The sequence below is a fragment of the Eucyclogobius newberryi genome, unplaced genomic scaffold, assembly GCF_026437365.1.
Source record: "Eucyclogobius newberryi isolate DKJ021-1_F unplaced genomic scaffold, fEucNew1.0.hap1 SCAF_3, whole genome shotgun sequence".
In the NCBI taxonomy this organism is placed as follows: Eukaryota; Metazoa; Chordata; class Actinopteri; order Gobiiformes; family Gobiidae; genus Eucyclogobius; species Eucyclogobius newberryi.
Window position 1 is genome coordinate 13,508,468 of NW_027315945.1, and position 15,703 is coordinate 13,524,170.

At 39.3% G+C, this 15,703-nt stretch overlaps 1 protein-coding gene across 1 annotated transcript in view; it reads left to right on the forward strand.

Moving 5' to 3' along the window:
• Positions 1–6,419: 6,419 nt before the first annotated feature.
• fhl3a (four and a half LIM domains 3a) overlaps positions 6,420–15,703 on the forward strand; it is a 39,871-nt gene continuing 30,587 nt past the window's right edge. Inside the window, exon 1 of the mRNA XM_072460838.1 lies at positions 6,420–6,497. The gene's annotated coding sequence lies outside the window, so the exon portion shown is untranslated. The remainder of the gene's footprint in view (positions 6,498–15,703) is intronic.

Genomic DNA, 15,703 nt, shown 5'->3' on the forward strand with positions numbered 1-15,703 from the left:
GGTACTGATAATAGATATGGTTTGTGTATGATCGTTGTTGTTTTTTGGACTTTGTTTTGTAACTTAGTAATTAGCCACCTACATGGATCCCACCAAGTGTTTTTCTTTCTGCCAGACCAGCCGAGTCGACATCCTTCCCTGCAGATGTGCTTCCTCCCAGTTTAATTGGGTAATATTGAAGACTGTGTGGCATGTAGTCTTTAACCACGCGGTGACACACAGCAGGCCTCAAACACACCGCTCTGCCCAGGGCCCAAAATGTCACCTTTCAAAACATAATCAACTCCAGATACACAGCGACACCAGGAAGTTACCAACTGACATAGTTCAGCAGGACCTGCTCTTAATGTCTGCTGAAGGTCATATAAGCTTGTTGCTTGTATGCACTAATTTACATTCAATTTTGTCAATTTCCATTCATAAGAAATCAGAAGACGTAGTTGTCTATCTTAAGAGTGGGTCACTTAAGACGATTCCCACTCAGACTCTTGCTTAATGTCGTTGTGTCCTTTGGCAAGACAAGTTGGTGTAATCCCTCATTGGTCCAGGAATGGTGCATTGTAGAAAACGTCTCAAAGGTAGTTGATGTAATCCCTAGTTCGTCCAGGAGTGGTTCATGAAAAGGTTTCAAATGTAGTCAGTGTTTTCAGTCTGATACAGCTTGCGTTTATACTCTCATGAGCTCAAATCAGTCCTGGCCAGTGGGACAAGTTATACATGAAATTTGCCCAATATATTTGTTTACAAGTCTGACAGTTTTACACTTAGGCCTATCGAGATCTGGTCGCCTCGTCCTCAGAGCTGTCAAGTACCTCACAAGCATTTGACTGATTTTGATTTCTGCCAATGTTTTATGAGGCTATTGTGGACTGAGGGGAGGTTCTATCTTAGACCACCATTCCAATTTAAAGAGGGCTTCTCCATTGAAATAGTACTGTGCTAGTACTTCCACTGCTCTCCACACCTCCCCCTGTTCCCAGCCCTTCTCCTGTAGGATCCTGCCTTATGTGTGCTGCTTGTTTGCCCCAGCGCCAAGTGTATTACTGTGGACTGCTTCCTTAAGTCTTAACAAGCCTGGTTCCCACATCTGCAAGGAATGAAGCAAGGCTGTGACATCATGGCAGAGGAAATGGAAGTCGTGAGAGAGAGAGTGGGCGGATGGCAAGGTGTCGGAGCCCTGTTTGGGGGCATTTCATTCAAACTTAGCACCAAAGAATTTTGTATTATGGGGAATTGCCCACGAGAGGGAGAAAAATGCTAAAGTTATTTCAATGGGTTAACGAAGGCATGCCTTTTAGGGTTTTGGATTCAATTATAACAGAAATCCTAATTTTACATTTTGTTCATTGTAACTTGACTTGTTTTAATTGTTGAAAACTGGCTACATGCCATTTTTGAACCCCTTTATCTATGACTCAATGTGAAATTTGTTTGAATAATCACAATTGAGTTGTGGACAGAGGTAGGGGGGGTAAGTGAAAGGGGGGTAAGTGAAGACAGGAATTTTCAAGTAGTCAAGCCTCCATTGCAGGACAGTAGAGGATTAATCACACTCAAGCTTGTATTAATCAATCAAAACGTACATTTGAGTACGTTAATGATGAGGAAATGCCTTTGTTTGGTTAAAAGCTCATTGAGGCGATAATGTGTTTCATGTATGTTCATTAACATGCACTGTCCCAACCAAATAAATATTAATTTGATTTAAAAGATGACTTTGAAATAAAACCTTGATATTTTTTGGGAGCATTACAGTCGAAAATATTCTGGCAAGCCAATAAAAAATTAGCTAAAACGTGATTAAATGTATTAGCTGACAGTAAATGTGAAAGTACTGTCTTCAATTTTTTTCTATTTTTCTTTTTTACTTTTATACAGAAAGCTCTTTTTGCAGTATTTTGAACATCAGCATTTTAGATTTTTTGCTCTAAATGAACATTTTGTATATCTTCAAGTAAACCTTCACAATATTACTGATGCTTGGCTATATTGCCCACCTCTAGTTACTCAATCACTTTTGCCTCATTAAGTTTGCATGGAATCCCTCCCATTCACACATTTTATCCAATTTGCCCTTTAATAAAATGTTTTTTTGTTTTTTCTGCATGTGAAGTCTGTGGCACTATTTTTAAACCTCGTCGTTACTATTTCTTCTATTAGCAATGCTTCTAGGTTGTCTGTGGATGGTTCATATGTTCCCCAATATCATAGGCATTCATAGTGGTGCTGTCTTTGCATGTTCATTCTGGGTGTTGCGAGATGCATTCCAGGAAGTTTATTGATAGAGAGTGAGTTGTTGCACATCATAAAAACTTGTGGTTTTATTATCTCATCTGTTTATGGAGTGTAGATTTGAGAGGGAGGAGCTGACACTACAAGTCAACACTGGTCTTAGCGTTTAACATTCTAGGAGGCAAGATTTTCTTTGTATAAATACATGTAGAATTTGCTGACTGAAAAGAACTAATGTTGTCATGATAGAAACATTTCGAACTTGATTTTGATACTAAGAAAAAGGCTCGATACTCGACTCATGGCGGTATCAAAAAACACATGTTTAGATGATAAACTGATTTTCCACACAAACATTTTTTAGGTTTTTTTAACGTTACCTTGTGGTCCTATGCTAGTTCTTATATAGATCAAGATCATTTCTAAAACTGCTCAAAAAGGTCCTTAGTTTTTGTGATAATTTTCAACCTTGAAACTTGTTGAAAGTAGTATCTAGTTAGATACTGCTTTAGTGTCGATTAGTATCTGAGTTTTGATTCTTTTGACAACCCTAAAATGAACAAGGGCTTTAGTCCTTATAACTCTACAGTGAAATGAAAACTATAAACAATATGCAAATGTACAAAGAACATAGTATGTTCTAAAAAAGACTATTTTGGGATTTTCTGCTATTAAAAAGTATTGGGATGATCTTGCAAGCAAAAAACAATACGACAGAAAAGCTTATACCTATCCTCATTCCTTCATACCTGCTGTATTTACCAACACTTACCCTTCAGCATTCATAGTTGGGTGGCAGAGACAAAAGTATGCGGCGGAGACAGGCTGAGACAAGCCAGGCCTGCTGCATGAACTGAAGTGTAGATTTATGTCAGCCGCCAAGTACGCACATCCAAGTCTATTCAACAAACAGAAAGACAATGACTCCGGTACATTCATCCAACTCTTCTTAAGCAAGGACATGGGAGAGATGCTTTTCTTCACCTTCCTTGGATTCAGCTCACTTCTGGTGCGCTGCGAGGAGCCTTACATGGTAGAAAGTGTCCTTGGTTTGGCTATAAAAGGACGACAACCGATCTTTAAGTGGACTTTGGTGATTTACGACACAAGTTAAAAAAAACCTCCAAAAGCAAGGGACGTGCTGCTTTTGGTACAGCTTGCAATTGAGAATGAAAGGACGAAGAGAGAGCGGTGGTTAAGGGGAGCCATCAGGGTCTGCGTCTGTCACCAGGCTGTCACTGCGGGGCTTAGGCAAAAACAAAAGACCCACTATGAAGTCGACCACAGAGGCATTGGCTTACTGTAAAATGAAATGTAGTATGATTACAAATGTGCGATCTCTAATAGTGACAGTGTTCTTGAAAGTGGATTGAAATCTTACCAGTTAAATATCTGACCATTTTATTGTGGTTCATACACATTTTCGAGTCTCAAAGCCACACATACTTGTCAGCCAAACCCATTCACTGTCTTCGCTAAGTCTGGAACGTCTCCCATTTTCTCTGGGTCTAAAATACATCATTATGTATCTATAAAAGTGAAAAATAAATGAATAAATAATTTCCAAGTTCTTCTATATTTTGATTGGTTAATTCTGCTTGTCTATCACTCAGAGCATGATGGGGCGGGGAAAAATACAAAGCTGCATTAAACGGAAACAAAATCATGATGTTTCTCCATATTGGCAGATTTTCATAGAATTTATACAACCAAGTGGTATTACGGTATGTTAAAGTGTGCTTGTGATAGCATACAAAAGTACTACTATTGTTATTATCAAAAAGGCTTTTTTGAACTTTTCCTCATTTTTAACAGTCAGCCTAATAAAACCTTACACCAACCACAAAGGCATTAGCAAAGAAAAATCCCACCCAACCCAACATCAAATTTTAATTACCAGAAATGTGTGCACATTTCCTCTAATAGCCACCATTATACTCTTGTAAATGCCATCTGTAACAAAAAAAACAAAACAATAAACACTGGTTCTATACCATGTTTACTGTCTTCCTTTCAGAAATCTGGCAAACACCCTTTAACTGTTTTCCCCATCTAAATCCACCATACGTTAGCAATTCCGTTGTTTCTTTAATGGGCCTAAACAGTGAGCTTCAAACACAACCACATCCAATCCTGGCGATGGAAACGAGATCAATGGCTGAAATGGGGGCCAGACCGTGAGCCAAACGCAGAGTAGGGGCCAATGACACAGGCACAATGATTTCACTATGGAGGTATTCGACCCCCCTGAAAAACCTCATCCTTCATCCCATCACATGCGCCTCGGCTCTGGTAAGTGGAAAATGTTTAAGCTTTCGGTGATTGCTCAAGAAGGAAACTGCTGAGAAGGACCTGAGAGATGATGGTAGTGTCAAACTTACAGTGATTTGTCAAAAAAGTTATAGTACATTTTTAATGTTGTAGATTGAGACCGTCAACTTGTGGTAATGTGGTTCCAGTGGGTTTTGGTTCCAGATATAGTCTGCGGCTTCATCGAGGCCAATGAATAAAACATATGAAATGCTACATGCAATTTTGCACTTTTAATGGAAGAAAATGATTCTGTGTTATCTGAACACTGTTTTAGAAATGAAGGCATTTCAACTTCCATCTGAAAGTCATTTTAAATCTGATGGAAATGATTTGAGCAGCATTTATACTCTCCTGTGCTTCTGTTGATCCTACCAGAACCATGGACCCCTCCTGGACAATAGGGGATTTCATCGAGTCGTTTATGATTGTTAGTTCTTCTTTACCTTGTTTGTTAGTTTTTCTTAGACCTTGTTTGTTAGTTCTTCTTAGACCTTGGTGCTACCAAGGTCTTCTTCTTTCCTGGGAATGCCATTAGTTTGATTTGCGCAAAATGACTAGTTTTCCCAGAAGAAATGCCAATGCCTCTGTATTGATAGTAGAATTGTTCAGATGGCCAGGTCACATAGGTCAGCATGTTTAGTTGTATGATTCATAATGAGGTCATGAAATACATTTTTTACACTGGCTGGGACAACAGACATATGGATTTTGAAATGTGCAATTATATGAGCATAAATTGATTATATTATTTTGTCCGCATTAATGGGTACATTTAGTTCACCAACCTTCAGTGAACAAAAATAATAGTAGTCAGCTTCAATGGAAAAGGTATTTAAATCTCCCTTTGGTAAACACATTACATTTTTCCACACTTTCCAGTCTCGTGACCTCACACAGCACTGCATATATCTGTTAAATATACACTATGCGTGACCTAAATGTACGCTTTATTTGATCAATGTTTGGGCCTCAAGCTTTAAGTGAACAATGACGGCGCCTGTTTTATTTTCACCTCTCTCTCTCTCTCTCTCTCTTTTTCTACATTTCTCCAAGTCTTCTCTAGACGCTGAACCAGGAGAGGCGGGGATAGGCACGCAAAACGGGGTCACGCTAGCAATCTGGTTAAAAGATTGAGAGAGATAGACAAATCTGCAACATAATTCAACCAGCGCTATCTGTGTTTACTGGAGCACCTGTTTTCTACCGGCCAGTCCATTTAACACCAGAGAAGGGACTTGTTTGCATTTTATCAGACGTAATGAATTAGACGGGGATGACGAATGGTGTTTTGCATGGCTGCATGATAAAGAGATCCCATTGGGTGACACAGGCAGATAAGGCGCTGACGGATTGCAGGGCTCTTCTGGCAAAGTCAAGAAACTAAAGCTTCAGGACTCGTGAACTTGCAGCTCTCCTTGTGACTTGAATGAAATGTAGATAAAGGTCTTTGGGTGCAATGTAAAAGGGATCTATGAAAACATCTAATCAGTTTTTCTTGTTATTTGTGGTACTACTAATGCTACTATTTAACTACTAGCTTGTTTTCTCAGGTGTAGGAAATCTATTGAGAAATTGCTTGTTTTAGAATGATTGAAATACATTTGGTTTCACTGTTGGGTTTCAGTCACATGCTTTTATTTCTTGTATTGAGGCTATCTTGAGGTCTTTTCAGGACCTCATAAAGGTTTGGCATTTTGTTCCAGGGGTGGATCTAGGAAGGATTAGGTGTTAAGGTTTAGGAACAGTTAATTTGGCTAAGGTTTGGAATGAAATAACAAACCTTTTTGGAGTCCCAGGTCTTTTTACCATTCAAAAGATGGATTATTGGTGACTATTGTTGTCTTGAATTGTTAATTGTTATGGCAACTGTTTGTTGATCCTCGGAGCGCCACAAAGACGAGCCTAAAAATAGTGTGCATTACAACAGAACAGACAAAGCCGAAGTCTAAACTGTAAGTAGAAAATGTGTTTAATAGTATGATACATGAGTAACATCATTAAATGGTATTTTTTTTCAAAAGGTAATATTGATAAATCATCTATACATGTCGTCAAGGAGATTTTACAGTTAATAATTTTGTTGTTCACTTCTGAAATGGTAATTTGCAATATTTGATATCCATATTGGCTTTCATCGATGTCACGCTTTAAGCCAGGTAGCGCTTGAAGATAAAAAGTCCTGTAAATCTTATATTTACATTTATAGCATCTGTGTGCAGGCTGCGTGTTTTTCTTCCCATTTTCCTTTCAAGTTAAGGCCATACCTCCTCTGTGTAGTGTTTTATGAGATGTCCTATTGAAATAAAGGGTTTCTCTCTTTGAAAATACTATCCAGCATAATTTATGTCTCCAAGTACATGCTTTTATCTGGACACGCCATGTTCCGTAGTCCAAAAGGAGAGGACGGTGCTTCTCAGGACGGGGTTGAACTCTGGTGAGATGCTTCAGGGACGACTATACCACAAGGGTGTTGAGTAGACATAGTAGAGTAACTATCATCATCAAGTAAAATATTGTAGCTGTTAATTTGCCCCTAAGGTCAGCGGATGAACACTATGAATGGCGGTGGTCAGAGCAGCTGTTGGATGGCCAAAAACTGCAGCCAGCCAGGTCTCTATAAATCTACCACAGGGATATCTTTGGCAACAGAAGAGGCAGAACACCTATTCTTAAAACAACTTCTGTCTAAGCAAGTTTTAGACGCTTCAATGGATTGCGTATTACCGTACATAAATATTTCACATTTCATTCGATCCCAAAAAGATAGCTTGCATTTGCAATTGGAATTTGATTGATGATGATGCCAAATGGCAAAAATACACATTCTGCCAAGGTAGTACAAAATGTGTATGAAAAATAAGATAAGATAAGATAAGATATTCCTTTATTGTCCCACATGGGGAAATTTAATTGATGCAACGCAGGTAGATCCAGAGGTAGATACAGAAGAAAAGAACAGATCACTTATAGGAAGTTTGAAAAACACTCTCAGTAGAAGATCTCCTATAAACAAAAACTCCCATAGACAAAACCTCCCATTTCCCAACAATAAATACTTAAATACATAAATACATAAATACCATTGCATGTGATCACGACAGTAATTGCACATAAATATGTGTCACGACGGCACATGGATTGCACATGAATTGCACAGTAATTGCACATGAATATGACAATATTGCAAGTGTTCAGGACTAACAGTGTTTGTTATAAAGTCTGACAGCAGCAGGAAGGAAAGACCTGCGAAACCTTTCCTTCACACAGCGAGGGTGGATCAGTCTCTCACTGAAGCTGCTCTCCAGAGCGGACAGAGTGTCCTGCAGGGGGCGACACTCATGGTCCAGCATAGATGTGAATCTAGCCAGGACCCTTCTGTCCCCCACCTCCTGCACCGAGTCCAGAGCAAAGCCCAGGACGGAGCTGGACTTCTTGATGACTTTGTCCAGCCTCTTCCTCTCCCTCTCTGTGATGCTGCTGCTCCAGCAGGCCACATCGTACAGGAGGGCTGATGCCACCACAGAGTCATAGAAGGTCTTCAGGAGTGGCCCTGTCACTCCAAAAGACCTGAGTCTCCTCAGGAGGTAGAGCCGACTCTGGCTCTTCCTGTACAGTGCGTCTGTGTTATGAGTCCAGTCCAGTTTGTGGTTCAGATGAACACCCAGGTACTTGTTTGAGTCACTCTCTCAATGTCCCGTCCCTGGATGTTCACTGGTGAGGGGGCAGTGGAGTGGCGTCTGCGGAAGTCCACCACCATCTCCTTGGTTTTCCCCGCGTTGATGAGGAGGTGGTTCCGCTGACACCAGTCCACAAAGTCCTGCGCCAGTCCCCTGTACTCCACATCATCGTCGTCCGTGATGAGTCCGATGATGGCAGAGTCGTCAGAGAACTTCTGCAGGACACAGTTGTCCGTGTCATGTCTGAAGTCTGCAGTGCAGAGGGTGAAGAAAAAGGGCGCGAGGACAGTGCCCTGGGGCGCCCCCACACTGCAGGTCCGAGTGTCAGACACACAGTCCCGTGCTCTCACAAACTGGGGTCACAAATGCTACTCTAAGTACTAATTTGTTCATTTTTGATGCGATTTTAGTAGCATTTTCATTCCCTTTTTTTAAAATACAAAACGTATCTGGTCAATCAGAGATAGAGGTGAGACAGCCGTGAATTGGCATGATTTGGACCTGTGCTATGCTCAGGCAGATTTTAGAGTAACTGCTTACAATTACATGGTTAGAATTCAACTTAATTACAAGTACATGTCTAGCCAATTAATGTAATCAAAATGTACTCTATTACAGTAATATGAGTATCTGCAACTAGTTACTTTCCACCTGTGACCCCCCTTATGATTAAAATCCTTATGCTCTTATGATCAGCACGAGTCACGACCAATAAAACCCTCATTCAAGCATATCAGAGACCAGTAGGTGGAAATATTTTGAAAGGGTCCTACCACATGTCAGCTTAATTTATGACACATGTGGACAGTTTTCCATCTCTGGAGTGAGGAGAAAGAATCCCTCGCCTTCACAAACCCATTAAAATAACCAGTCTACCTTTGTCACCCATCAACACAAAACCGAAAGAGCCACTATAGCAGCTGCGGACACGTGACTTAACCTCTGCACTGGAGCTGGAAAAGAAGGTGGTCCTGGGGATTGTAAAATTGGGTCAAGAGATATATGTTCCTATGTACTTCTCCTCTCTCACTTTGCTTCAGTCAGCAGAATTGTCAGGGGAACTTTGGAGTATCTGCGGCGATCCTTAAATGGAAAGGTTTTGATCATTCCTAGATCTCCACAGCCATGACATCATGTTTGAGTTAAAGCCCTGTGTAGTCACAATGTGGAGAATGCAGTAGTGAGTCCATATAACACAATATATATTTTTTCTGTCTCCAGCTGTAATTTTCTTGGCTCTTCATTTGGGGTGTAGTCGACTAAGGAAATTCTTGGTCCACTGTGCATCGATTACTTGACTAAACATGGGCGTGACACTGGCAAAGGCCCTGAAAAAGGTTAGGATCCTGTGTAAAATCAAGTATAAGAGAAGTACTTAGAAGCCAGATTAAATGCCCAGTCACTCCAGCTAACTCGGACCATACATTTCAAAAAAATAATTGAATAACAAAAACTTTGGTCGACTAAGACTTAATCGACCGATTAATCAACTAAACGACTAAAAAACTACAAACCTATTGGCATTAACTTCATGTTCATGTTTTCCAAGGTATTTTCCGAGAATAAAAACACCTGTAATTGAACAAACGCTACATGGATTGGTTTAATACCTAGCTCTGGAACATTCAAAGCAAAGCAATAACATCTCCATTCGAGCAGGTGGCGGACCCCCTTCTTGCACCTTCTAAGATATGCTTTAACATCACTGCAGCAGACTGAGACTTCATGTAATCCGACTCTTTACTGCAAAGCTAAATGCCACACCTCTTCTACTTTAGATTGTTCTTTCTCAAAGTCATTTCCCTTTACACCTGCATGTTTGATATCATCGTCACTGAAGCGCACTGAGATCCTGTGCTTGTATGTGGAGTGTGAGCAGTAATTAGTCTCAGCAGGAAGCCCCCACAAACGTATCCAAACAGCCTGTGTGTGCAGCTGCCCGAGCATTGTCCCCCTCTCGTCTGATGGATGGTTTATTTTCCTCTTTGATCCTCCGTGCCTCCAGCCAGTGTGGAGTCGTGTCAGTGCGACTTGTCTTCCACGTGGCCAAAGGGAACACTGCTCTCTTCACTGTTTAAACATAAAACACTTTTGGTTATGGTAGAACTGTTATGGTAATGCATTTTGGAGGATGTGGAGTTGTTTGGCTCATAAAGGGCATTGTGTAAATAGTGGTATCTAGTTTTGTGAGAGCTAAAGATACATAATGTGCACAGGTGTCACACTGCAAACATGAAAGAAACTGTGTGGGGCAGATGGTTAGTAACTGAACAGTATGCAATGGTTCTGTTGGGTTTCTTAATCATCATTCAAAGTGATTTTCAGTGAAGCCTGACAGAATCCATCCCAATTTAAATTAGCTTTAAACCCAGTGTAGTATAAATACATTCTTGGGCTTTTTGTCAAGCTGTAGTTTTGGCAAGATTTTGTCAGATTTGGTTGAAGTGTAACTGGAAACAAGTTATTCAGTGAAAAAAATCTGACTGTAAATCCACAAATTGTGAAAGTATAAAGAAAAGTAAAGATGCTGTTGGCTCGTTTGGACTGAAAGACGCAGAGCATTAGTTGTGGCTTGACAATGACCATTTTAAAGTTTTATTTACAACTAGAGATGGGAAATGTAGATAATATTGTGAATGTTGTTTAGAAGATCTTCCTTAAATCTTGTAGTTTCTGATGAGTGCATCTGTTTTTAATACTTTTATTGTACAATACAAATTATGTCTGACTGCAGTTAGAGGCCAGGATCGTATTAATAATGCAGTAGATTTCAAACATGGTTCATCATAACTACAGTGAATCCTTTGCATGTACATTTTGGCACGTTTCATTCTGGAACAGCCCATTTCATTTGTCCATAACAATGTGGCATGTGCTTGACTCTATATAATTTTACAATTTGAACTTGTGAAAGTCCTATATTTAGGTATTAAATTATTGTCCTAAATGTGCCATTAATCTATCCATATATGAAGGAAAACTATGAAATATTATACTGACAGTATCCACTTTTATTGCATATAAAGCTTTGGTATGCACTAATTATCCAAGTTCATAATTCTTCACGTCTCTAAACACCAGTGTGAACACGGCTACTCCCATAAAACTGCAGGTTAAGGCCTAGGTAAAAAGAGCAGGAAACTTCCCCGCCAACTTCTTTATAGCCACATGGGCTTAGGGAACTGTTTATATTACCATGGAGACAGCCTGACAAGCGGAAAATGTCTGCACATACTGGAAATGACTTCTGACACCTTCCTCACATTGGCACATCTATATTAGTTATGCGCACCAGCCTACTTGTTCTTATATTTATATTTTTTTCTTCCCACATAGCAGGCAATTTTACATTCCATCCCATTAATTGGAACACCATTGATTGCTTTTGGTTGTCTAATATACTGGCCCAGTGGTAAAGAGTGAACAAAAGGGAGACCAAGCACAACCCTGTCACACTCCTCTCTTCAGCGTCAGTGGGCCTGTCACGTGACAATTAATTAAAGAGCCCCAATATTCTTTATTATTAAGTAATCTATTTGAAGTTTGTTTGGTACTTAAAATAAATACACCAACCAAACACCAACCAAACCAACCAAACACCAACCAAACACCAACCAAACACCAACCAAACACCAACCAAACACCAACCAAATCAAAAGCTTTTCCGGTGTCCAAATTAACTATGTTTTATGCTTTTGTATGTGGTTTATTGTGAGTAAATATCACCCTAATGTCATCTTGGCTTTGTCGTTTGTTGATTAATCCTGAGTATTTGTTCCATTCCTTAAGACATAATTGAAGTGGATAAACGATAGTCCATGTTCAGGTTAATATTCACTGCTTATAGAATTTGGCCCTGGCTGGATTGTGAACGATAATTTGCAGCTGTTAAGAAGTTAAGAATGTGGCTTGTTCCCAGCGCCTGTAATGGTTAATACTATGTGACGATTGCGACCATCCACCTGTTGGCGCTGAAATATTCTCGTCTGGGGAAGCAGGGAAAAGTCTTTTTTGCATCTGCAGATATAACCTCAAGGTCAGGTGCCGCTGCCGCTGCCACAGGACCGCAAACTCTCAATGCTGAGGGATGAATAATTGCTTTCAGTTGTGGCTTGAGTGAGCAGGCGTCCATATGTGTCCTTTGTGTTTTACAGTAGATCAAATGGTACATTTATGGAGTAAGATTACTTATTATTCAGCGTTATGAGTAATGCATGAAGTAACGGCTGTTAAGAATTTTTATACAATACTTATACAATGTGTGTGACAATGTGACACGATGAATTTTGGATATTAATTGCACTTTGTTTGTTTTTTTATCCTTAAAGGTCCACTATGTAATTTATCGTTTATCATGAGCTTATGAGATACACATTGTTCTTACTTTCTTACTGTAGGTATTCTTATACTTTTCTTTTTCTGTTTTATTGTTTTACTTTACAGAAAATAATGGAACAAGAAGTACAAAAACAGCGTATAGGTTTAATTTAGTCCAAAGTCTGTCAAATTGAGTCCTAAGGTAGTATCTTCCATTTTGTGAATGTCTGTTATAATTTGTCCGGTCCTTGATCGTTGGTCCAGTTTGTGTCATCCATTTCTTTGTGTGGTCTTCTTTCCTGCCACCAGAAATATATTCTGAAGGGTTTTGAGACCCAGATACATATAGTTGTATAATATATGTAGCTATTATTTTACTTTCAATGTGTAATAAATTCAATTGAATGCAATAATTGTCTCAAGAAAGTTTATTGAAAAAGGACATTTTGCATTTTAGTTCTTGAGAAAACCCATCACCTGTTCTCTCTGAAGTTTCCCATGACACATTACATTTTGGTCTGAAAACAGAGCCAACAGCACTTGTAGGATTCACTTTTTCTCCCACACAACTCATTTGACTTACATCTCTCCAATACAAGCAAAACACAGACAAATGACAAGCTGTTCTTTGTGTAAATACTCTGGATACAGCAGGGTTTAGAATGACCTCAAAACCAGGTCATTTTAAAAGTTAGGTCAACAAGAAGCACCATCATCTTCTATTATCAGATTATGGGATACATGTTTCCATGGCAAAGGCTGAAATTCATGACTCTCGGATCCACGTTTGGACAACAGTGAAAACATGATGATAGAATGAGTTGACATTTGTCATAATGTATTGTATCTGTTGTCCAGAGGTGATTTTCCATTGTGGATCCTGTTTTGTCCAGTGTTTTAGAAGACTAGATTATTTGTGCTTAAATGGTTATTGTATCAGCTCAATGAGGGCGGGGCTTGTGAAAACAACATCCTCCCAAAGGCCTTACAGAGCACCAACTAAATCAAACCACACTCACGACTGAGAGCTTCCTGACCTTACATGTTCTGCTTTTAGCAGCACTGGGGTTGGACCAAGGACTCAAAACTACACATTTGAAAATAGTCGTCCATTTTTTCTTTGTCTTTACACTTATTCACAATTCCTCTACCATATTTTACAACCCTGAGATTATAGCACCACAGAGTGGAGCAATAAAGCAACCACTCACCACATGTATACATGGGCATTGTGGGTGTCTTGCTCAAGGACACAACAACAGCATGCACTCAGGGGTGTGTCCTAACTGTTTTCATTGGGGTGGCTCAAGAAACTTTAACACAATATTTTTTAGAATTACTTAAATTAGCCAAATGTACATGTATTTTCCTTTTTTTTTGTTGCTATAATTTGGTGCAAAATTATGATATACAGCTAGATGTCAAGATTGTTCGGTTAATTGTGATTATTCAGGTCACAATGTAGGACCTAAAGGTTGATAATTGTTAATAATGATTTTGTTCTCCAGAAAAGTACATTTAAATGTGAAATGCTTTTTATGTGGCAGTTTAAATAAGTTTGATTTCATTAAGTTGATCACATACTATTGGAACAGTAACGTTTTAGAATGAAATAAAATCAAGCTGTAGCTGTCACTCAACACTCAAACGTCTGAGCTTCACTGTTAGCCAGCATAAAACCTGCCTGCCTCATTTGTGTTTAGTATCATCAATATAGCTTTTATATAAGATCTGTGTTACACTTGTCCAGCTGAAACTTTGCCGGTCTTATACAATCATCCAAACGTTAGAGGTGTCGGACGTGATGTTTGCCCCTACAGTGAGCTTCAGATTTCAAAGGGACGTCCCATCACTGGATCAGAGATGGAGGCCGACCGGGAGGATGTGAGGATACCAGGACAGGGACCAGAGCCATGTTTGGTCACAAATCAGCCTGGGAAACTGGAGTAAAGGATTAATGACTGTTTGTTCAAAGGGAAATAATATGCAGTTGTTTTCTTATGTCAGAGGAACAAGTCTCCAGCATGTATTTAAAATAACATCTCTCAACACCTCGTCTTAAGCTCAGAACACAATCACTTAATAATAGACATAACCAAATATATGATGAAAGCTAAAAGTTTATATTCAAAATATTTTGATTCTGAAGTAACTACTACAAGCACATTTTAGTTTGTCAAACGTAACATAGAGGAATTGTTGTTGTTAATCCTAGCCCCAATGAGACACATTTTGATGTCCAGAAATGAACAGACGGAGTAAGATAAATGTGTTTAAGGCACACTATTAAGCTATAAATAAATAAATCAAAATGTAGATTGTGACAAAGATTAAAAGAAAGCTCACTATAATGCTACTAATATTACTAATGCTTCAAAATGCAGAGTTACAGCTCCAAACACCAGGAATCACTGGTCTCACTCAACATTAAAGGTGGTATGGACGATTTTTTTAAGCAATTTTTTTATCATATTTCCTCGTGGCGTGGATAAATCATTTGTCCTGCCACGTATCAATCATAAAACGCACCTATCGCTCACCTGCAGCCGCGTCAGGCTCGTCCCCACGTTTCCGCGTGCCTAAGCGCATGGATCTATCATAATATAGTTCCCTCAGTGTACGGGGCAAAATGAAGACGGAGAAAGACTGTTCGAGCTGACGCAGAAGTGGACAGAAATCTACGGGAGACGAGCGATGCGATGCGCTCCGTTGCGCTAATAAACAAACGCACGTGTGTGTTGTATCGGTCCGCACGGGGGAGTGACATGTGCACTTCCGCCTGCGTTCTCAAATCGCCGAAAAATCGTCCATACCGCCTTTAAGTTTTACAAACAAGTTTCTTATTTTATGTCAGAAACGCAAATGAATTAATTGCTACTGTAACTGTCTCCAAACTGTCTGGTGACAAGTGAATTAGTCCTTTTATATATATTGTTTATAGATAAACAGAACAGTTTGGGCTGGTGAAATTTAATGTTGCTGTTTTGGGGACATACATATGTGAAATTAAAAAAAAAACCGTGTGATTTTAAAAGCTCTTATTTCTTTATTACTATGGACTATAACATTTATCGAAAACATGTTTTAGATGCTTTTAAATGATTTACGGAATGTACAAAAAATTCACCAATTACTCCATCAATCGAAGAAAAGAATCAATAGAT